The 24643-nt window shown below is 39.3% G+C and overlaps 1 long non-coding RNA gene and 1 other non-coding gene across 3 annotated transcripts in view; both read right to left on the bottom strand.

The window, feature by feature from the left end:
- Positions 1–24643, bottom strand: part of LOC140688102 (uncharacterized) — a 45736-nt gene that overhangs the window by 9782 nt on the left and 11311 nt on the right. The window lies entirely within an intron of this gene.
- On the bottom strand, positions 11655–11727 carry TRNAA-AGC (transfer RNA alanine (anticodon AGC)). Its single transcript has one exon. It is a non-coding gene; the product is annotated as a tRNA-Ala (tRNA).

The raw sequence follows: 24643 nt of genomic DNA, 5'->3' as shown, positions 1-24643 counted from the left end.
TTTAATTCAAAGTTTTTATCCCTCTCTTCTTCAGTGTACTTCTCTACCACCTTTCTAACCACTTTTAGTCATAGTATGCTAAGGGGACAGAAATTGAGTGTGATACAGTAATAATTCACTTCTATTGCATCATACAAAAAGAAGCTGTTCAATATAAGTAAATTTTCAAGATGGCCTAAAAGTTATCCAAGTACTCTTGCTTTTTTAAAGGAAAAAAAAAACCAACTATAATCATCCTGGTATAAATTTATCTAAAATGTATTCTGCATTTTCCCTCCTTATAAAACAGAAGGTGCTTTGTTCCATTAATAAACCTTTGTTGTACAAGGTACTTTGGTAGATGCTAAAAGGATGCAAAGGTAAATCAAAACAGGGTTTCAACCTCAAGTGGCTTACAACTGAAAGAGGGCAGATGGGTCAGAAGACATATGTAGATGAGTTAGTGTAGTAGAAAATAACCTTTGTTTTGTTGGAGGTTTACAGAGACACCACGACCTAGCCCTCGGGGATGGCTGCAAGAACAAAGAATGCCTGCAGCAAGAAGATTACATCAACCACACCCCCTCCCTTATTTTTTGTATAGAAGGAGCCTGCATACTGACTAGAACAGGATGGTTCTTCAAGACACTAGTCTGCCATCCTCTCAGTCTGCCGGCTTTCTGAATAAAGTCGCTACTCTTTGCCCCAACACCTCGTCTCCTGATTTATTGGCCTGTCGTGCGGCAAGCAGAACGAGTTTGGACTCGGCAACACCAGGACCTGGCCAAGCAGGGAAATTGTACCCTTGAGACAGGAGGGAAGGGGGCAGGACACAACCATTAAAAGAATGACAGGATATTGAAAGAGGATTAATAAAACAGCCACACTTAGGCTAACAGATTGCTTATTCTTATGCTTGCCCTTAGAACGGTCAACTGACCTGACAGACCAGTTGCTGCTCACAGCTCCAGGCCTGTTGTTAAAATAAAGCTATTAATTCTACTTTCTCTGCTTTATTCCAGTAATCAAAAGCTATAATCATACTTGGTTTCTGAGTTGTTCTCCAGGGAGAAGGTCACAGAACTGTAACCTCACAAAGTATGCTAAAATACCAAGAAGACCACACCTTGGGCACTTAAAAGATAAAGAGATAAAGTGACAGAAGCTAATCTGTATAGAATTGGTCACCTGGAGGCATCATGATGACACTCTAAGTCTTCTGATGAGAAAATGATTGTTGCATGTTACTGATGCTTTATTGATTGAGCTATGGCTGTATAACCGCCCCACCCCTTCCCCAAGGTGGGCTCACAGTGTTGAAGCCACCAGTCTGATCTGAGTCCCCTTTACCTGGCAAAGCAACAAAACTGTCTCTTTCCTTCCAAGCTCCAAGACCCAGCCTCTGAGTTATTCGGCTCGTCAGGGACAGGGACCGATCTTTTGGCAACAGTATGATACAAACTGGTTAGAACCAAGTAGGTCTAAGATGGTGGAAGATTCGACTTCCAGTAGCCTCATTATACACTCATTGCAATACATTAGCTGCTAAATGACACAACCACAGTCACCAGGACAGTTCCCAGGCTGACCATAAAAGGCCAAAAAGTGGGCAGGGGCCCAATTCTAGGAACCTCCACCCCTTCCCCAAACCAGTTGGAATAATCCTCGCACTTGTTAGCATATGAAGTTACCCAGCCCATAAATACTAACCTCCCCTGTACTCTGAGGCCACCTCCCTTCCAAGATGGACCACATTCTGTCTATGGAATGTGTGTCTCTCTAAACAAACTCGCCTTCACTTTACTATGCTTGCTCCTGAATTACTTCCTGAGCTGAACTCCGGTAACACCCTCAGTTATGCAAGTTGCCACCTCTAGCAGCTTATGTAATTCAGTCTGTTCTCTTGGCCTACATGGTAAAATATGTCCATGTAGACAAAGGACGATTCTACAAAGACCAAGGGAGCCAGAAGACAGCATGAGGTGGACACTGTCGAGGCTCTGCCCAGACCCCCTTGGATCCCTTAACAGGTTCTCTGTATACAAGCCCCCTCCCCGCCTTCCAATGTGCTTTTGCCTCTAATGCCTGCACTTGAAACTCTTCTTTGGAGGTGTCCTTCAGGGTACTGGAGCAGTTTTATCACCTGCCACCTAGAGCTAGAAGCATCCTGGGAGTGGAGCTTAGGCAATGACTGATGAGGGAGGGGGCTGTGAAGGGAAGAAGGAAGCCCAATCTTTTCACCCTAAGTCCTCAGGTGGGGACTACTTTGGGAAATAACTTAAGAGAGAAATAACTTGAGAGGGGTCCCCTGCATGACCAGGTTGAAGCTGCCATCCACCTGCCTCTGCCTGAAATTGCCCTGTTACTCAGCTGCCTCCTCCTCCTGTTCTCTTCCTGGCTCCCCCTCTTCGTTGTTCCCTCTTGTTCTTTCTGAGTTTCCTGAGGTGGATACTTAATTCATTTATATGTCTTCTTTTCAGTGTGATAACATTTATGTCTATGAAATTTCCTCTGAGTGCAGTTTTGATGTAACACTGTGAGTTTTCCTATGACGTGAATATCATATAATGGTCGTGTAGTTCTAAATATTCTATTACTGTACTGATTTCTTCTTTGAGCTAAAAGATACGTTGGAAGACAGTTGTATAATGCGCAAGTGTTTAAGTTTCTATTTGGTTAAATATCAATAGATCTAAGAACGTATGTCCACATAAAAGCCTGTGCACGAATATTCACAGCAGCATTATTTACAATAACCAAAAAACAGAAACAACCCAAATGTCCATCAACTGATGCTGTTGATAAACAAAAGTGTATCCATACAATGGAATATTATTTGGCAATAGAAACGAATGATGTACTGGTATAGCTGCAACATGGATGAACCTTGAAAACCTCCTAAGTGAAAATGATCTGTCACAAACAACCATATGTTGTATGACTTTATTTATATGAAATGTCAAAAACAGACAAATCCACAGAGATAGAAAGTAGATTAGTGGCTACCAGGATCAAGGAGGAGGGACTGGGGAGTGACTGCCAATGGTATAGGGTTTCTTTTGGGGGTAATGAAACTGTTATGTGATTAAATAATGGGAACGGTTAAACAACTCTCTAAATATACTGAAAACCACTAAAGTGTACTATTTAAGAGTGAACTTTATGGTACATGAATTATATGTCAATAAAGCTATTATTTTTTAAACATATCATCATAGCAAAAAAATTGGTTGTTCCTATATTTATGTCCAGAAAAAGTATGTAGGTGGAATTTTTTCTTTTTGTCTTATTTTAGGCCCCTGTTGTTTATCTTATTTTTTTGTTGGGGGGAGGTATTTAAATTTATTTATTTATTTTTATTGGAGGGACTGGGGATTGAACCCAGGACCCTGTGCATGCTAAGCACACACTCTACCAATGAGCTATACTCTCCCCCTGTTTATCTATTTTGCACATAGTAATGTGTATCTGTTAATCCCAAATTCCTAATTTATCCCTCCCCACCCCTTGGAATTTTTAGATGCAGTGTACATACATAAATGTGCACTAATATGCATGCAACTTGATACATTTTCTAATGATGAATGCACCAGTGAAACATCTACCTAGATCAAGATAAAGGACTTTTCTGTTAGCAGCACTCTAGAAGCCCCTCAGGACTCCCACCCAGGCACTACTTGGGAGCATTTCTTTATAGAATCCTCATCTCAAGGTCTACTTCTGGAAAACCTGACCTAAGACAGTGTGGATACAAGGACCCTGTTTTTTTTGCCCTCCCCCAAACACCCAGAAGCCAGTTTTGAGAGAGGAGGAGAGAAAGGAAATTCAAGAGGCTAAGCTTTTACCTGAAAGAACTATAATCAGAGGTTTCCCTTTGACTCTCCGGAATGACCCGAATCAGAGGACTGAAACTAAAAGACTGAAACTGAAAAAGACTGAAAAGAAAGGAGGAAAGGGACACTGTCCAGCCCTAGTCTAGCCCCCAGCCTATAGCCAGTAACAACTACTAGCCATGTCGTTCAGCTGTCTTGAATATCTCAGCCCCAGTCAAGCCTCCAATTGAACACAGTTCAACATCATATGAAGCAGAAAGATATACAGCTGATTCAAGTCAACCTAAAACCCTTAAGAGTTAATAAACACTTTTCGTTTTAAGCCACTAAGTTTGGGGCTGGCTTGTTACATAGCAAGAGACAGATGAAAGAGATGCAAATGGTTCTCTAAATTTTTCTTCCATCTCTTACCATGGAATATTCTTATAGTCATGGTCCTTCCAGAATATTTTCTCACTGGTACCTATGTGTAAGTGTGTGTGCCAATGTGCACATGCGCAGACATATACGTAGTCTAATCCTTAAGTAAACGTCCATTAGTCATGAAAAAAAAAAAAAAGAAAAGGACTGAAGTAGTTATTGGTGAGTGGGTGTGGCCACAGCTGTCCAAGGGCTGGGGCACCATGAGAAAGGTCAAAGCAAAAAAGCAACTACCAGTTCCCTGCCCATCTGATGCCACATGAGTCATCAGAGAACCTCCCAGGGAGACATGCTACCTAAAGCACGGAGCTGAGTGACTGGCACAAAGCCATGCCCACTGAAGGGTGGTTATCGTCTACGGTCTGGCACTGTGACCCCAGAGAAGTAATTTAACCTCTCTTGGCCTTTGAGTCCTCAACTAGAAATAAAGGGGGAAAATGCTGAATTACATGTGGTTTTCACATGAATGGTAATCTAATTATAACTGGTTCAAAGAACTTCCACGTTTTTATCAGAAAAGGCAAATGCTCATCCTTATAAATGACCAGTAAAACATAAGTTCCAGCCATAGAGGGTCTGTAACGAAGTCCCCTATGACAGGCTTCCAGAGGGTAGAGAGAGGGGTCAAGTTCCCCTGTGGCCTTCAGCTGCCTAGGACTGTCAGGAAAACCTTTGAGGAGGTAAATCTGTCCCTTTTACAATAAACTGAATCCCCTATCCTGTGAAAAAGACTTGGAGGTGGTCAGCTTCAAGCCATATGGTGAAGAGCACTGCTTTAAAAATCTGATCGTCTAAGTGAAAGGATTTAGGTGGAAAGGAGACCAGTGCAGTGAATACCATGCTAGTGAGATTCTCCTACAGCGGAATACTCAGTCCTGACAGTGTCAAATTTTATAGGATGGTAAAACCCAACTCAACAGAACAATGACTTAGAAGCTCCTTTGAGTAAAATGCAGTGAGAGTTAGATTTGACTGGTTCTCCACAGAAGGGGGCAAATATTCCAATATCAACCATTAGGGAAAAGGCAGGTCTTCAGACAGGAAAGTGGACGTTTGCAGGTGAATCTAGCTCTCCTGTCCCAGACCTAACCGAAGGAAGGGCTCCTTCGTGGGATATGCGAGACTAATTATTGCCCCTGGAGGAAGGATTAGATTCCACACTTGGGGTAGGGGGCAGCGAACTTCTCAAAGAGCTGGCCATGTTTCTGAAACCGGGTATCTGGCTTCACAGTACCTATATTTGTTATTACTATTTGTTCCCATTTGTTATCTTTTATTTGGCAGGATGGTTCTCAGCCCTGGTTGTACAAAGCGTCACCTGGGGAGCTTTTAAAATTACCTTCCCTCTGAGCCCCACCCAAATGAATTTAATAAGAATCTCTGAGGGTAGGACCCGAGAGCGATATATTCAGTATCTATCTATATATCTGCTGATTTTATATTTACACATACATATATATGATCTCTAAATATGCATTGTGTTTGCATATATATACACACACACATATATAAAACCAGTGTATACATGTATGCATATATAAAAAAATCAACATATATACGATCAGTATATATGATATATATATATTTAATCAGATTAATCAAATGGTTATATATATACACATACACTCATATGTGTGTGTATGTATTTTTTTTAAACACTCTAGGTGACTCCCATGTGCAGCCAGGATCAAGAGCCATTGCTTTAATAAACTTTCTCTGAAACATCCCAATCCTGCCTCACCTTTCCTACTGACAATGCGAAGCAAAATACAAAACCAGAAATGGTCATGACAGTGATTTTACTGAGAAAAGGTTAGATGAGATCGGGTGGCTAGAGATCTGGGGTGCAAGATCTAGTTCCCCCTCACCAGACAATTATCGATAATTTCTGAGCATATCAATTGGCTTTTTAAAAGATAGACAAAACTCTTCTTAGAGTGACACTATGAAAATGACTTAATTATTAAAACAATTTTAATAACTCTATGGTGTCATATTTTAAAAATTGATCTCTACTCAGGGTTGTTAATATTTTAATGAAAAAAAAAGTGTCTAATGTTTGGTTTCCAGACAAGCCAAAGGATGAAGTCTAGGGGATGAGAAGCAGGAATCTTGCCAAAGCATCTCAGCCAGACAGCTTGCACAGTGACATAAGACCAGTCTTTCTCCCTTGCACTCTTCCTCCAAAATAACAGCTTATGTTTGAATGCCTCAGTCAGAAGCAGCAATTCTCACTTTAAAGATTCACACTGGCCACAGCTCACATGATAGAAGACTATGGCACAATGAGAGTGGCTTTTAAAAGAATCTTTTGTGTTTAAAAGTATCTCCTGGTGATAGCTGGGGAGGAAAAAGTTTGGAGAGATTTTTCTTGTTTGCCTTTGAAGACAGTCAATGAATACAATATGTATTCAAGAACCCATTTTGTAGATGGAAACCATAAATCAACCAGATTTTTGAAAATTTATATACTGTGGAGATATTTATCTGATTATAGAAAGGATTCTCAAAAACATTTTTCCAGCTTTATTGAGATATAATTGGCACTCAACATTGTGTAAGTTTAAGGTGTACAATGTGGTGATTTGGTACATGTGCATATTGTGAAATGATTACCAAAAAGGCTAATTAACATCTCTGTTACCTCACATAGTTACCATTTGTTTTTCTGTGTGGTGAGAACATTTAAGTTGTGCTCTTTCAGCAACTTTCAAGTATATAATACTTGGCTACAACTATGCATTGTTAACCATAATCACCACGTGGTACATTAGATCCCCAGAACTTATTCATCTTCTCATTGGAAGTTTGTATGCTTTGACTAACATTCTTCCATTTTCCTCACCTCCCATCCCCTGGTAACCATCATTCCACTCTGTTTCTGTGAATTCAGCTTTTTTAGATTCTACCTATACGAGATACTATGCAGTACTCGCCTTTCTCTCTTGGACTTATCTCACTTAGCATAATGCCCTCAAGGTCCACCCATAAGGCAGAATTTCCTTCTCTTTTTTTTTTTTGTGGCTGAATGATGCACCACCTCTTCTTAATCCATTTATTTATTGATGGACTTAGCTTGTTTCCATGCCTTGGCTATGCGAATAATGCTGCAATGAACACGGGAGTGTAGATACCTCTTTGACATAGTGATTTCACTTACTCTAGATATATACCCAGAAGTGGGATTGCTGGATCATATGGTAGTTAATTCTATTTTTAATTTTTTCAGGAACCATCATACTATTTTCCATATGGGCTGTACCAATTTACATTCCCACTAACAGTGTACAAGAGTTCTCTGAGTTCTCTTTCAGAAGTGCTTTTTAAATCTACTCTTTATTAGTTTAAAAAATTAATGAAACCCCTTACACCATATATAGAAATCAATACAAAAGACTTTAAGAACTAAAACCACGTAACTCATAGAAGAAGAAAACATGGGACAAATCATCAAGATTTTAGATTTGAGAATGGCTTCTCAGACACCAAAAGTCACAGAAAACACAGGTGACAACAACAAAATAGATAAACCGGACTTAATTAAAATTAAAACATTTTTTGCATCAAAGGACGTTATCACGAGAGTGAAGAGACAACTTACAGAGTGAGAGAAAATATTTGGAAATCACATATCTGATAAGAGTTTAATATCCAGAATAAATACAGAACTTCTACAACTCAGCATCAAAAAGATAAATAACCCAATCTAAAAATGGACAAAGGACTTGAATGAATATCTCTCCAAAGAAGATATATGAATGGCCAATAAATACATGAAAAGATCCTCTACATCATTAGTCACTAGGGAAACATAAATCAAAACCACAGTGAGATACCACTTCAGACTTATTAGGATGGTTATTAATAAATGAATAAACGAACGAACAAACAACAGAAAATAACAACTTGTTCGTAAGGATGCAGAGAAATTGGACCCTCGTGCACTGCAAGTGGAAATGTAAAATGGTGCAGTTACTGTGAAAAACTACTAGTGTAATGGATCCTCAAAAAGCTAAGTATAAAATTACCATATGACCCAACAAGTCAATGTCTAAGTATATGCCCCCAAAGAATTGAAAACAAGGACTCAAGTAGATACTTGTGTGTGCCAGTGTTCACTGCAGCATTATTTACAATAGCCATAATGTGGAACCAAACTATCCACTGACAGATGAATGGATAAGCAAAATGTAGTATATCCACACAATGGAATATTATTCAGTCATAAAAGGGAATTCTGATACATGCTACCACATGGACAAAACTTGGCAACATTATGCTAAATGAAATAAACTAGACACAAAAGGGAAGATATTGTATGATTCCACTTATATGAAGTATCTAAAATAGACAAGTTCATAGAGAGAGAAACTTAGAGGTTACCAGGGGCTTAGAAGAGGGAGGATGGGAGAGTTATTGCTTACTTGGTACAGAATTTGTGTTCAGGGTGATAAGAAAATTTTGGAAACAGATTGTAGTGATGGTAGTACAACACTGTGAATGTAATTAATGCCACATAGTTAATGTAAAAATGGTTAAAGTGGTAGATTTTATGTTATATATGTTTTACTGCAATAAACATATTTTTTTTAAAAATCCATGAAACCAACTATGTTATTTACTATCTTCTCCCAGTTTACACGGTCAGATAAATGTTACTGAAATAAAAGGAAATGTGAAGTCACTTTTGATAAAAACAAGGAATGGATAACAATTTATGCCAGATATCAGATACAGATGTTGCCCTAGTGTAGACATTACCACCATGGGGCATTAGTTCACAGGACACTCAGGAAATCACCCTGAATCTGAGCAAGGCTTCACAGACCACTGATCCAGAAGGAAATGTATTATAGAATATATATGCTCTCATTCTAGAAAGACAGATTTCCTTTTCCCTTCTGATTTAATTACATTTCTCTTTAAGATAATCCTATTATGTGTGGATTTATTATAGTTGAGATTAGTTTTTTAAAAGAAAATAAACACAGAAGATAATGTGGTCTTTGAGCAAGGAAATCAATTTAAGTTGTCCTTGTTCAGAATTGGTATTTTAAAGGAAAACCCCATAAATTCTGACCCTCTCATGTATCTGTATGATGAACCAGGTCACTGTAATACAGATTATTTAGATATTGCCAATAGACTCCAGTAACATTTTGAAACATGGGAATACAGGTAACATTTTTTTAATCACTAGTCTTTCTTTATGCTGAACATATATTTGAGCATGCAACAAACAATGTATTTAGGAGCCCATTAGAAATTCAGATGCAGAATTGCCTTTCATCTGATCATGTAGAACTGTATTAATACAGATAATATGAACAGAGAAAGACAAAACGATGTCATGTTGGATATTCAACAATCCATTACTCAAAGATAAAAGTTTTCTAATAGCCACTAAAAAGAAAATCAAAGAATATATAAATTTTAATTTAGCATAGCATTGCATAACATCATAGCTTATGGGAGACTTCCGAAGCAGCTAGCAACAGATGGATGGCTGGTCATTCAGTAAGAATTTGGAAATGCCAAAGGTAAAGAAAATTAGACTGCTCCAAAAAGATTTTAAATAAAAAGAGTTTAATTCCCCACAGGAAGAACCTTATGGAGAACTGTTACGAATTTCGGCACTACTGAATAAAACTGCAGTTAAGAAAGCCAATTATTTTTATAGGGAAAATAAATTTTCCTATGATAATTCAGATAAAACTGGTAAATGGATAACTGCCTTAATAAAAAGGAGAGAGAAACTCAACATAACAGCAATTTATACAAAACAAGGAGTGATAATGAGGAAAGAGATAAGGAATAGCTTTAAGGCATATTATGAGAGTCTGTAAATCTGCGAACCTGGTAAGTGCAGTGGATTTAGAAAGTTTGAGGGAAAGAAATTGGAATCTTAAATTTCTCCCTAAATTAAAGTTTCTTAAAGATGAAAGATCTGCCTACATTGAAAGCGTGCATATAGGATCACCCCCAAATTGAGGGAGGTCTAAAATAGGATTCACAATTTCTGTCGACATATTTCAATGATACGGAGGACTCAATGCCATTTTGAAGTCACTGGATGTGACTTGTTCCAAAATCAATTAACTAACCATGTACCTGCATTAGTTAGGTATCCCTTAATTATAAATGACAAAAGCTAACTCAGGTTGACTTAAGTAAACTAGCAGGCCAGGTGGGTTACCAAGGCAGGGGAAAAGAGACTGGGTCAGAGAATCAGGTGCTGAGTTTTAGAAACTGGTGATCTGAATTTCCCACTGCCTGGATCTTCTTCTTTCTACTTGTCTCAAGTCTCTGGTGGCCTAGAATAAAGCTGGCCAAGACAAACTGGGATTAAAGTAACAGAAGCAAGAGAGAGACCCAGAGGGAAAGAATGTCCCTATGGCAAGGGTGTCCCTAGTTTCAAACTCTGAGGTCCCCAGAACCAAGCACGTTCCCAACACTCTTCCTCTGGTCCCGCTAGTAAGGTCCTTCAAATAAGCCCCTCTTCTGGCTCCAGCTAGTCTGGGTTTCTGTCACTTGTCACCAAGAGTCCACACTAATATACCTCCCTGAATAGTGCTGAAGAAATGCCTTCCTGGAAAAGGAAATGTGTGGGCAAGTAAACATCAACCGAATAGCTTGGCATTTCTTACAAAAGGAGGGAAAAGTACTGGAAGTGAGGCTTCAGCAGAGGGGCTGGTGCACATTACTGGTGAGGCATCAAAGGGAAGTAGGCAAAATTAGAAGAAGTTAAAGCAAAAAAAGGAAATGGAGTTAATGACATGGGTATGTTTCACTGGTCAGCAAAGTTACTAACTTCCACTCTCAGCAAGCATTTACTGAATATTCTTTATGTGCAGGCACCGTGCCGGGTGCTACGAAGGTGAAAGATCTCTGTAACACATGGTTCCTGCCCTCAAGCAGTGTGTTTCTGTAGGGACGCAAAACAGTTCCTCACATTACAGCTCTACGAGGTTGTAATGATGACGGTCCCAAAAGAAGACAAAGCAAGGAATTTCTGATTCTCAGTTTTGGAAGAGATTTGTCCCAGATGGGAGGATGGGGTAGGGTTCGTGGAGCAGGGCATTAAGCTGGATACTGACAGGTAGGCACCCTCAGCACAGATACGGTGGGAGGAGGGTGAGGGAAGAGTGGTTAAGACACCCCAAGCACAGAGAATAATAATAAAAGCACAAGAGTTTGTGAACATCGTTTTTTGCTACAATGGTGGGCTTTGCCTGAAGATATAAGGGCTTACATATCAGGCTCAGGGATTTAGATTTTGTCTGGGGGATGAGGCACCAATGCAAATGTGTGAACAGAATGGAGCCAGATTAATAAGACAACGGTAAACAGGGTGACTTTTTAAAGTTCTTTTTAAAGGTAGTTTTTTGGGGGGAGGTAATTAGGTTTGTTTGTTTGTTTTGATGGAGGTACTGGGGATTGAACCCAGGACCTCATGCATGCTAAGCATGTGCTCTACCACTGAGCTATACCCTCCCCTCTTAGGGTGATTTGACACCAGAAGAGATGCAAGTCAAGACAATTCCTCAGTGGTCTATTAAAATAGCCCAGATGAGAGGTAATAAGTCACTTGAGAAGTCACTGAGGAAATAGGGAAATAAGAGTAGTTGTGGAAAATATGATGGAGATAGAAAAGGCCTTGACAACTGGTAAGACGTAAGGAGATGATGCCTGGGTTACGTGCACAGGGGATAGGAGGAAAAGAGGGCCACTAGCTGAGCTGGGGTGGGGGGTGGGAAACAGAAGCAGGTTTGGGGGGTTGGAGCAAGGATAGTTTGGGCCATCTCAAGTTTAGGTGTTTTGTGGACATCCTGGGGTTGAAGACCAGGAAGCAGTTATGTGTAAGACCCCTGAGTGTGGAAAAGTTGGAAACACAGGTTTATATCTGGAAGAAGTCTGCAGAGACGGGTTACTGAGATCAAGGAGGGTTACAACAGGTCTTGCACAGTTGTGAGGACAGAACGAGACAACAAATGCAAAGCACACTGATCCCTGCCTGGAACAAGGAAAGTGCTCGGTGAATGTCGTCCTGGAGGAGGTAACAGTCAAGAGCTGACTGTTCTAGTGAATGGGGACAGTTTGGTGAATAGCGTCAAATATTGTAGAAAGTTGAAGCAGGAGGGAGGCCAGTTGTCTTAGCAACTAGCTGATCATCAATAGTACTTTTAGTAAAATAGTGATGGTGGAAGCTTTTTTTTAAATATTATAAATATTCCACAGATAAAAAAGTAATTAAAGAAATAGAACATTATCAAAATGGTTGAAGACGCCTGTGTGCTACTTTCTAATAACATTTCCCTTTCTCCCCTGCAAGAGGTAGAGATTATTCAGAATGTTGTCCATAAGGCCCCATCTTAGAGAGTTAAGTGAGCAGGTGGTGAGGGAGGAGAGGTGGGGCTGGGAGGCTCTTTCATGATTTGGTGGGAAAGAGGAGGAGAATAATAGGACAATGGCTTATGGGGAATGCAGAGTGGTGAGAAGGGTTTTGATGCAGACTAGAGCAGAAGTGAGCAAGCTTCTGGCAGAAGTAAAGACGCCATATAGAGATGAAGGATGCAAGAGAGATGGGAAGCTGTAACTAAGACAAGCCACTGTCAAAAAGGTAGAAAGGTTTGAAATAGGCACTTTGGGGTAAAATTCAGTTCCATCACTGTATGATCCATTCTAGTCATTAAGACAATTCAAAAATAAAAAATAAAACCAACTTTGATCTGTATAGCACAGGGAACTATATTCAATATCTTGTAATAGCCTTTAATGAAAATGGAATATGAAAACAAATATATGTATGTATATGCATGGCTGGAACATTGTGCTGTACACCAGAAACTGACACATCGTAACTGACTGTACTTTAATTAAAAAAAAAGAGAGATAATTCCGTTCATTCAATTTAATGCACTTATTTTCCTTCTCCTCTACATATTCCTTCAGGTAGGATATATGTTAACTTTAGCACAAACCTTTTTCAAGCAGACAGCCCTCACTGGACATTTTATAAGAGCAAATAAGTGGTTAAAACTCAGCAAAACATTAGCAGAACACACAGAGAGAAGAATGCTGCTGCAGTTCCTTGAAGAATTGAACCCTGTTAAAGAGATCATTCTTTTTTATTTCAAACAGTGCCACATGCATAAATCCATTTGTGGTCCCATTTTTAGATTATTATTGAAAATGAATAAAAGAACTACTTGGCTGTTTGGGATGTTACTCTATTTCTCTCAACAAGATCATGCAATAATATCCAAGTTCTAACCAACAGAATGAGTTGGGTTATGGAACAAATTATTCATAGAGATGGGACTCGCTTCATAAAAGGTAGACTCTCATGAAACAATATGAGCGAGGTCTGAGCATTATTAGTTGCGCCCCAAATATTTCATTCCCAGTTCTGATGATAGTGAAATATACTAAACCAGCATTTGATAGTATTAAAATGACTACAGGCTTTGGAAAGATTTAAAGAATTTGGTCTCAAGAAACCATTTACTAGATTCAGTTGGTATGCCTCCTCATATATATCACTGAAGGCGTTTATTAAAATTAATCAGCATTAACCCACATTCTCTATTTAAAGAGTAGGGTGACCCAGAATGGCATCAGTCTCTGTAACTATTTTTGCCTGATCGTAAATTGCTTTTGCACGTGTTTTAGGCAAAATAATAATGTATTAAAGTATTATGAACTCAGGCAGCATCTAATTATTTATCACTGAAAATTATTTATCACTGAAAATTATTTACCACTAAAATTATTCTGAATTTTCTTTCATCTAAGAAACATAAACAGTATATTATGTTTTTGTCTCTGAAAGATATTACATGGACATACATTTTGAGTCTCAATATTTTATGATTAGAAAAATAAAGTCACAGGATAGATTACTAAAATTGTTTTCAAACTGACTCACTTATTAATAAGCCAGTTAACAGTATTCATATATAATTTTCAAAGGATTGTACACTTGTAAAAAGAATCAACAAAATTTTCCTATATGGATTAATATTATCATCATCTTGGTAAATATTTGGGATGTATTTCCAAAAGAAAAATTAAAGACCTTCTCTAAGGACTACCACTGCTTTTAGGTAAGTTACTTGACCTCTGAGCCCAGACCAGTACCCACAAATAGCAGGTGTCAGTCATGCACTTGTAGGTCTTAACCATAGCTCCATGGCTAGATCATGACACCTACAGGAAAAACTCATTCATCATTAACCAGCAGGCTACTGGGCAGGGGCCTACTGCACTATTTGATACTTTGAACTATGTCCTTTGATAAAGGTAACAATTAAATTTAACAGAAATAAAAATTTAAACACTGGATGAGAACATAAAATCATTTCTAACTCTGGGTAGTATGTCAGAGTCCACTCAGGAAAGCAGAAACCATGCTAGACATTTCAAACAGAGGTTTTTAATATGGAGACTTGTTACCCAGGCATTGAAAGGTTGAAAGTGGGATGCCGAAGTGACCTCGAAAAAACACCAGGTAAAACTACCACCTTGAGAGCTGGGAAAGCGAATAGGAGGAGATGGTGCCACTAGAACCTAGTTCTGTGGGATTATAAGGTCGGAAGGGGCACCCCCATGGGGCTGATGTTTGCTTAAGCGTCTAAGGAGGGGGCATAGCCAGGTGGGCACTAGAAGGTCAAGGAGACAGAGCTGGGAGATAATGAGAATGAGATTCTGGGGACGGTGTGGCATCCGTACTCACCAATGAAATCTAAACTTCCAGGTCCTGCCTTGTAAAAGGAGAGCTGCTTTGATGTCATTTTAGGGGTGGAAATGGTGTGTACACCTTCTTCCATAAACTCTTCAGTAACTTTACTCCCTTTGGGGGAAGGAATGCTTTGACCTGTTATCCATCATCAATATCGACATGCCCAGGGGTTTAGGTCTTTTTGATAGGGAGAAAAACAAGTGGTGATTTGCAAAGGAGTATCTCCCGGAGAAAAGGGTTGAGGCTAGGGTCTGAGGATACGACCAACTTCCTTCACACTTCTACTTGCGGCCAGCAGAACAGTTTTCCACTGAGCTGAGGTGTGTACCTCTACAAGTCTCTAACTTCCTGGGAAATGAGTAATGTATTAAGCCCAATCATCTTACTGAAGCTTCAACTACCCCTGAAACCTTCCTTGTAATGAAGAGAGAAAGCACAGCTTCTGTACTGCCTGCCCATTAGAAGAGATTAGTTTACCTTTCCACCAGCTTAAACCAAGTAGCAACTCAATGCTCCTCCCAGGACTAACCAAATAAGAAAAGAGAGCTCTGATCAATGTCACTGCCAGGCTTAATAATTTTCTGATATTTGGTCTAAATTTTATTGCTGCCAGTTGAGTGTCTTTTTCAGCAATTCTATTTGCCTCTCAATTATGTGCATATGTTTCTTGTAATATATCTCCTTGCTGCAGAAGAGTAAGAGGGCACTGAGAACAACATTGGTTATTTAGTTTTTCTTGTTATTATAATCAATGGTTTCTTTATGATCACTTTGTTAAACTAAGCATTTATTAGGTTTTCTTATTTAGGGTTCAGCGAAGTCAGTGCTGTAGGCTACTAACCCCCATGTTCAGTATTTGAGAGAACAACGATGAGAAAGTTGATAAATGAGTTTTCATCAAGGTGTTTTTAAGGTAATTTTTGTTTTTGTTTAACATGGTTCAAAGAGCACCCCCCCCAATCAAGATACAGATGCTGATTAAAACACATGGGTGTCTGCTTCCCTGAATGTTGGCCCAATGCCTGGAAGGATCAGGCACCAGCAGGTGGAGAGGATTGTGGCTGATACACCTGACATAAGAATGGACTCTAATGAAACCCAGGCTGCACTCCAGTAAAAATCAGGATCTTCACATCTTTGACTGAATCACTTCAGATCAAGCCTCTATTATGGCAGACCTAACTAGTGGCTTCAGAATTAAAATCAGGAAGGACTTCAGCATCATTCTGCTGTTTCCACCTATTGCAGGGATTTTAGACTGGGTGGTGGGGATGATACGGTGAAGATGGAGGAGGAAAGATTTCTGGTCAAGATGGTGGAGTGGTAAGACCACGAGCTCGCCTCTACTCATGACTACAATGAAACAACAACTGAATGTTAAACAACTATCGAAAAAAAAAAACTGGAATCTAGCAAAAAATAACTTCTGCAACTGGGAACATAAAGAGGGATGGTAGGAGAGGTGAGCTCATGATATAACTGGGCCCCATACCCCCTAGGTGGGCGACCCACAGTCTGAAGAATAGTTAAGTCGCAGAGGCCCTCCCATAGAAGCAAGGGCTCTAAGCCCCACGTCAGGCTCCCCAGCCTGGGTGCTGGCATTGGGAGGAGGAGGAGACCCCAGGACACCTGGTTTTGAAGGCCAGCAGGGCTCGGCTCCAGAAGCCCCAAGGGGCTGGGGGAAACGGAGACTCCATTGGCTTGGGAAGTGTGCAAAGAAACTCGCGTGCACCAGGTCCAAGGGCAGAGGCAGTGATTTCATAAGAACCTGGGCCAGACCTGTCTGCTGGAGGGTCTCCTAGGGATGTGGGGGACAGCTGTGGCTCACCTAGGGGATCTAAAAGCTGGTGGCAGACATTTCGGGAATGTTCAGCTACATGAGCTTTTCTGGAGTCTGACATCTTGATTGGATCATCAACACCAAGACCTACCCCCACCCAACAGCCTGTAGGGAAGTCTAAGGCCAAATGACATACAGGATGGGAACACAGCCACACCCATCAGCAGACCTCCTAAGCGACAAAAGCCTCAAGACACAGACATGGCCCTACCCACCAGAGGGCCAGGACCAAGCTTCACCTAGCAATGGGCAGGCACTGGCTCCTCCTGCCAGCAAACCTACATAAACCTCTAGTCCAGCCTCACCCACCAGGGGCAGATACTAGAAATAAGAAAACAACAATTCCAAAGCTTGTGGAAAGAATCCACAAACACATAGAAAGATAGACGATATGAGGCGGCAGAGGAATATCTCCCAGGCCAATTTATCTGAGAAAGAGTTTAAAGTAATGGTGGCCAAGATGTTCAGAGAACTCAAGAGGAGTACAGATGCACAGAGCAAAGTCTTTAGCGAAGAGTTGGAAGATACAAAGAATACCCAAACAGAGTCGAAGAACAAAATCACTGAAATGAATTACACACTAGAAGGAAACAAGAATAGAATAAATGAGGCAGAAGAACAGATCAATGAGCTAGAAGACAGATTAGTGGAAATGACTACTGCAGAGCAGAAAAAAAAAAAGAATGAAAAGAAATGAGGCTAGGTTAAGAGAACTCTGGGACAACATGAAGTGCACTAATATTTGCATTATAGGGGTCCCAGAAAGAGAAGAGAGAGAGAAAGGACCTGAGAAAATTTTTGGAGAGATAATCACTGAAAACTTCCCCAACTTGGGAAAGGAGACAGCCACCCAAGTCCAGGAAGTACAGAAAGTTCCACACAGGATCAACCCAAAGAGGAACACACCAAGGCACATAGTAACCAAATTGACAAAAATTAAGGATAAGGAGAAAATACTAAAATTATCAAGAGAAAAGCAACAAATAACATATAAGAGAACTCCCATAAGGTTATCAGCTGATTTTCAAACAGAAACTCTACAGGCCAGAAGGGAGCGGCATGATATATTCAAAGTGATGAAAGGGGAAAATTTACAACCAATACTTTATCCAGCAAGGCTCTCGTTCAGACTTGATGGAGAAATCAAAAGCTTCACAGATAAATAAAAGCTAAAAGGTTTCAGCACCACTAAACCAGCTTTACAACAAATGTTAAAGGACCTTCTCTAGTCGTCAAACCATAAGAAAAGAGAACAAAAAGAAGAAAGAGGGAAAAAAAAAAGACCTACAAAAGATTGCTTTGGCTTTTTGGGGTCTTTTGTGGTTCCTTGTGAACTTTGGAATTGTTTGTTCTAGTTCTGTGAGGAATGTCGTGGGTCTTTTGATGGGGGTTGCATTGGATCTGTGGATTGCTTTGGGTAGTGTGGCCATTTTGTTAGTGCTGATTTTTCCACTCCAAGAGCACAAGAAATCTTTTGATTTCTTTGTGTCATTTCAGTTTTTGGAGTATAGGTAACCTTGGTTAGGTTTATTTCTGGGTATTTTGTTGTTTTTGATGTAATGGAAATGTTTATGTCAGTTATAAAATTTTGGTTTTTGAAGCAAAAAAAAAAAGTGAATGAAGGACCACAAATGGCAAAATATCCTTTCTTATGGGTGAGTTGTATTCCTTTACATATATGTGTATGTGTGTGTGTGTGTGTGTGTGTGTGTGTGTGTGTGCGTGTGTATGTGTGTGTGTGCTGCATCTTCATTATCTATTCAACTATTGATATGCACTTAGGATGCTTCCATATCTTGGCAATTATAAATAATGTTGCTGTTAATAGCAGGGTATATGTATCTTTTCGAATTAATTCTTATTTTGTGGTTGGCTTTTTTTTTAAAAAATGGAGGAGGAAAGGAAAACCACTGTGGTTGATTAATTGCTAAAAATGGCTTTAATCCTTTGCCCTCCTTTGAGGTATCACATGGTAGTTTTCTCTGTCTGACTCTGGCTGGGAAAGGTAACTTGCTTGAGCCATTGGGGTATCACCACGTATGTGCGAACAGGAGCTTGAAAAGCACTTGCTTGTCTCAGTTTGCACTCCTGTGCCCCCACCTCCACCGTGAGGAAATGAAAGGGCTATCCTGCTGGTGGATGAAAGACAAATGTCTAGTCACCCTGTAACCAAGCAGGACCCTATAGGGCCTTCCCTCGACAGACCCCCCATGTCCTCCACCTGCCTCTTGTCTGTAGAAAAATTTTAGCGTCCTAGGCCTTCCCTGAGTTCCAAAGAACAAATTTAATCGAGGAAATTAGAAAATGCAGAAACAAAGAAAAACAGTCAAGCAAAACAAAATAATTGTTTAGTCATTAAACAAAGTCAAGTGTCTGTAGCTCCTCGTCACAGACTATAGACAATATTCTGAGCCACATCCTTGAGCTGTTTTGCAGATACTGGAATCCCCACCAGGTGGAAGAAGTTAACTGCATGCTGACCACAAGCATTAGACTTCAGACCAATTGGAACCACAAGATTGATGATGCTGACTCCTGATTACCTCAACACCAGCCCATCAGAAGAATGTACACAAGCTGATCATGCACCCCATGACCTTCTCCCTCATCCTGTCTTTAAAAACCTTTTCCTGAAAGCCACTGAGGAGTTCATGTCTTTTAAGCATTAGCCACCTGCACTCCTTGCTGTGTGCCTGCAACCAATGCTGCACTTTCCTTCACCACAACCTGGTGTCAGTAGATTGGTTTTCTTCAGGTGGGCGAGTGGACCCAAGTTAGGTTCAGTAACAACAGCTGTCACCTGGCAATAGTGAGCCTACCATCTGACCCATCAAGTCCAGTCTGGATCAGGTGAACTACCTACAAAGCCCAACCTAAACTGCTGAACCACAGACTAATGGACTAAATAAATGCCAACTAGTTTAAGCCACTGAGATTTGAGGTGGTACCTCTGAGGGTTACCATGGTAACTGATAAGGAAAACTACCATTCTTCAATGCGGAGTCCCTAGTAGGCTCTCTGAGGATGCCAGGATGAGTAAGGCATAGTCCCTGTCCTCATACACTAGTAAGAGACAGACTCTGTAAACAGATAAACTGAATGTAAAGTAGTGCTCAATACAAGCACACACGTCTTGCTGTAAAAGCACTGCTCAGTTTCAATGTTTAGAAAGAATGATTATGATATGAAAATGGATTGTATTATAAATGGACACAACACACATACATACACATGTGCATCGATTGCACAATAGGGGATGTAGAATCAGGGACACCTACTCAAACTACTATAGCAAAGTGGGTGTTTACAGGTTTGATGCCTAATGTTCCTAAAGTTCACAAATCTGTCCATTTGGTGTTTGAGAGAGGAACCCCTATCATCTTGAGCCTCAATCAGGAGGTTACTAGTCTTTTCACGGGAAGGAAATAGAATACCACTCACTTCCTCAAGGTCTGTGCAAAGCTGGAAGTAACAAGGGGCAAGGGCACAGAGCCCGCTGGCCGGACAGCAGAGAAAGATCCAATCAGAAAGGAGAGCTGAGGCATCTTTGTCCAGTACCTTGCTACTCAAAGTGTGGTCCGTAGATCAGCAGTATCAGCTTTATCTGGAACTCATTAGAAGTGCAAGTTTCAAGCCCCATCCCAGACACACTGAATCAGAATCTTCAGTAGAACAAGGATCCCAGGTGACTCTTACGCACATTAAGAGTTGAGAAGTATTGGTCTAGCCCACTCACTGCAAATGATTTCAAGCAAGCTTATCTGAGTACAAAGGTACAGGAGCAAATGCAAGCCCCAGTCTTTCATGGGGTCCATTTGAATAAATAACAAAGAGAACATAAATACTGTTTTAAAAAATAAGTCATAACAACATTTTATAATTGCTATACCATCAAACAATAATCAAACAGTGCTTTTTCACACTGAAGGACAAGACCCACCCGAGGACTGTGAAATGGACTTAACTCCATGTTTCCCAACTCTGGCTACACGTTACAATCACAGAGGTCGCTTTTTAAAGTCCCAGAGTCCAGGTCCTTCCCCAGAACAATTCAATCACAATCTTCAGAAGTGGGAAAGGGGGCGATGGGGAGGGAATATGGGATGAACCCATGCATCAGTATTTTTTAAAGCTCCCCGAGGGATCTTAATGCACAGCTACATTTGAGAAGCGTACTTGGAGAAACACGGATTTAGGGGGTCACAAGTAGCAGTTCGTTTCAAAGCCTATGCAGAAGAGCAAGAAGTGGCATGTAATTGAATAGAATGCAATAGAATCAACAAGAAAACGCCAGCATCTCACTTGCAGACAGGGTTATTATTTTGAGGCATTTCTGTTCTGTATGTATGTCAGTGAGAGTGCATGTGTAGAGAATTATACTACAGAACACATTTCTAACTGTGGGGCACTGCCAAGAAATTTTTTAAATTACTGTTTTACAGTGAACATTAAACAAACGCATAAGCAAAGACAAAGAAATATTCACAAATAAATGTCCTGGTTTTTTTTTTAAGTTACATCCCAGCACAAATCCAGGCAAAATGAAAATAGGTTAGGACACAGAAAACTAACTTATGGTTACCAAAGGGGAAATGGGGGTTATAAAATGGGAGTTTGGGATTGGCAGACACAAACTACTATATAAAATAAACAACAAGGTCCTACTGTGTTGCACAGGGAACTATATTCAATATCCTGCAATAACCTATAATGGAAAAGAGTATAAAAAGGAATATATATATATATATATACACATATATAATTGAGTCACTATGCTGTACACCAGAAACTAATACAACATTGTAAATCAACTGTACTTCAATTAAAAAAAAATCGGTTAGGACACAAAATTACCTACAGACCTTGAACAGACAGAAAGCAGAGGAATCTGGACTGCACTGGACTAACATTGACACCATTTTTGTTTGTTCTGTGTACTCACGCTCACTATAACTATGGAGGAAAATATACATAATGAACTTCCATTAGTGAAAAGTCACCCTCAAATAATCTGTTATATCCATACAATCTTGATTTAGAGGACCTTTTCATACATTGTTAGATATTTGAAGCATGCGGGTAGTGAAATTTAGCAGACTAAGCCACGAAGAGAAAGAACACTCCTTGTAATAGTGGGTTCCCCTCGAATACCTGCTAAAAGCAAAGAGATTTCCTTTATAAAAATACACACATTTAGCTAGGCATAGGATTTTACATGAAAATAAAGAAGCTCTAAACCCACAGGTACACTACTTTTCCACAGTGTGGATCTCCAGATTAAGAGCCCCTAACAGAAGGTGGCTTAAGAAAGCTTATTTCCAGGTGGGTGTGCTAAAAGTTATCCAAGTCTCCATGAATCGATGACAACTTGATATGCAGAGTTTTCATCTCACAGAATTAATAAAGCAGGGAACAGACTCAGTAATTGAAGACTTGCAGTAATCTAAGGTGAGGTCCCTGCGGCCCCGTTCTAAGGTTCTGTCAGTGGTGCAGTTCAATCTAGAAAGATTGAGTTTTCTAGCCTTCTTTTCTGTCCTCTTTCTCCCTCTTCCTGTTTCAATCTTTTTTATTTAAAAAAAAAACTATGGTAAATATATACTTAACATAAAATTTACCATCTTACTCTTTATAAGTGTACAATTTTGTAGTGTTAAGTATGTCCTCGTTCTGCAAGCAATCTCTAGAACTCATTCATCCTGCAAAACTAAAGCTCCACACCCATTAGATAAAAACTTCCCTTTTTCTCCTCCCCCCAGCCTCTGGCAACCGCAACTCCACTTTCTGTCTCTATGAATTTAACCACTCTAGGGACCTCATAGAAGTGGAATCATACAGTATTTGTTGTTTGGTGTCTGGCTTATTTCACTTAGCATAGTATCCTCAAAGTTCACTGTGTTGTACATACATCAGAATTGCCTTCCTCTTTAGGCATGAATAATATTCCATTGTAAGTACATGCCACATTTTATTTATCTGTTCATCTGTATATGTACACTTGGGTTACTTCCACCTTTTGGTTGTGAATAATGCTGTTGTTTTAATCTTTTAAAGGCTTGTTGCAAAGTTCACCCCAGACAGCAGCCAGGAAGAACCTTAATTGGGAGTCTAGAGTAATCCTAAAATGAAAGAAAATACTTTCTATTAACCATCATCAGGGACAAAAAAAAGTGTAAACCTCAGATTTAACTTGCCACACAATAACTTGAGTGTGGAATGATCTGTTCTCACACAGAAGAGTTGATTTTAAATGTCTCTCTTTTTTCTGATTATAAAAATAATATATATTCACTATAGAAAATTTGGAAACCACAAAAAAGGATAAAGAAAACTGTCAAAACTGTCCCTAGAGGGGGAGGGTATAGCTCAAAGTGGTAGAACACATGCTTAGCATGTATGAGATCCTGGGTTCAATCCCCAGTACCTCCTCTAAAAAAAGTAAATAAATAAATAAACCTAATTACCGCCCTCCCCCTCAAAAAAAAAATAAACTGTCCCTAAACTATCAACAGATATCTAAAGATTTTAGTGGTTTTCTTCTAGTTTTTTCCTGCTGTATTATATATATGTATATAAAAGCTGTGCAGTATATATTCAGCTGCATACAATTTAAAAACCAACTGGAATCATAATGCATATAATTTTGTATCCCTTTTCCTTTTACAATATTATAGTGCATTGTTAGTGCTTTCTCAAGTTATTGAAATTCTTTCCAATGTCTACGTAATATTCCATTTCATGGATATATCATAACTCACCATTTCCCTATTGTTGAATGTTTGCTAATTTCAATGCATTATACATGATAATCTTCTGATAAATATCTTTCTATAAAATCATTGTCTACATTGCTGATTAATTTCTTTTAGATAGAACACTGGAAGTGGAATTGTTGAGTCTAGTGATTTGGCAGTATGTATTAAGAGATTTAGATAAATTCACATCTTTGGATCCCATAATTCTAGAGTATTATTTTTATTATTCTTTGCTTATTTGTGAGACCAAAAAACAATTAGTATTTTGTTTTTCTTCAGTTTTGCATCTTTCATAAGTTTAATGGCCCTTTGCATTTCTTCTTAAAAGGCAAAATTATGGAGGCAGTAAGAAGATTAGTGATTGGGGGTGAAGGAGGCATGGAAGAAAGGGGTGAAGAGGTGCGGAACAGAGGATTTTTAGGCAGTGAAAATTGTATGATACCGTGTATGATGGATTCATGTCATTATACATTTTTCCAAAGTCATAGAATGTACAACACCAAGAGTGAGCCCTAAAGTAAACTATGGACTATGGGTGATTATGATTTATCAATTGTAAGGTATGCACCACTCTGGTGGGGATGTCAATGATGGGGGAGGTTATACATGTGTGAGAGGAGGGGCCATATTGGAAATCTCTGTACCTTCTCCTCAATTTTGCTGTTAACCTGAAGTTTCAGGTTGTAAAAAAATAAAGACCTAAAAACAAAAACAAATAAAAAATGTTTTATGGCTTACAGAAGATTTGAATATTATTGGAGTTAAATCTATTAACCCTTTGTGATTTCTTAAACTGTTTTTATGCTTAGAACGCCCTTGCCCAGGGCAAATTGATTAATTAATTAATCTTTGATAATTTAATATTTCCATTTTTATATTTTTTAATCGACCTAAAAGTTATCTTGATATCCTGTGAGGTGAGAAACTGACAATCTACTCCCACCCCTATCCTTACTGACTAGCTAACCCACCAAATTCAGCTAATTTTCCCAAAAGGAATAAATGTTCATGACATTTTGGGAAAGAGTGCTGTAGCATTTTATTATTAAGAATTATTTGTGCTATTGTTTAAGATAGT

This window comes from Vicugna pacos, chromosome 1, assembly GCF_048564905.1.
Source record: "Vicugna pacos chromosome 1, VicPac4, whole genome shotgun sequence".
NCBI lineage: Eukaryota > Metazoa > Chordata > Mammalia > Artiodactyla > Camelidae > Vicugna > Vicugna pacos.
This window is presented reverse-complemented; position numbering and strand designations above follow the sequence as displayed.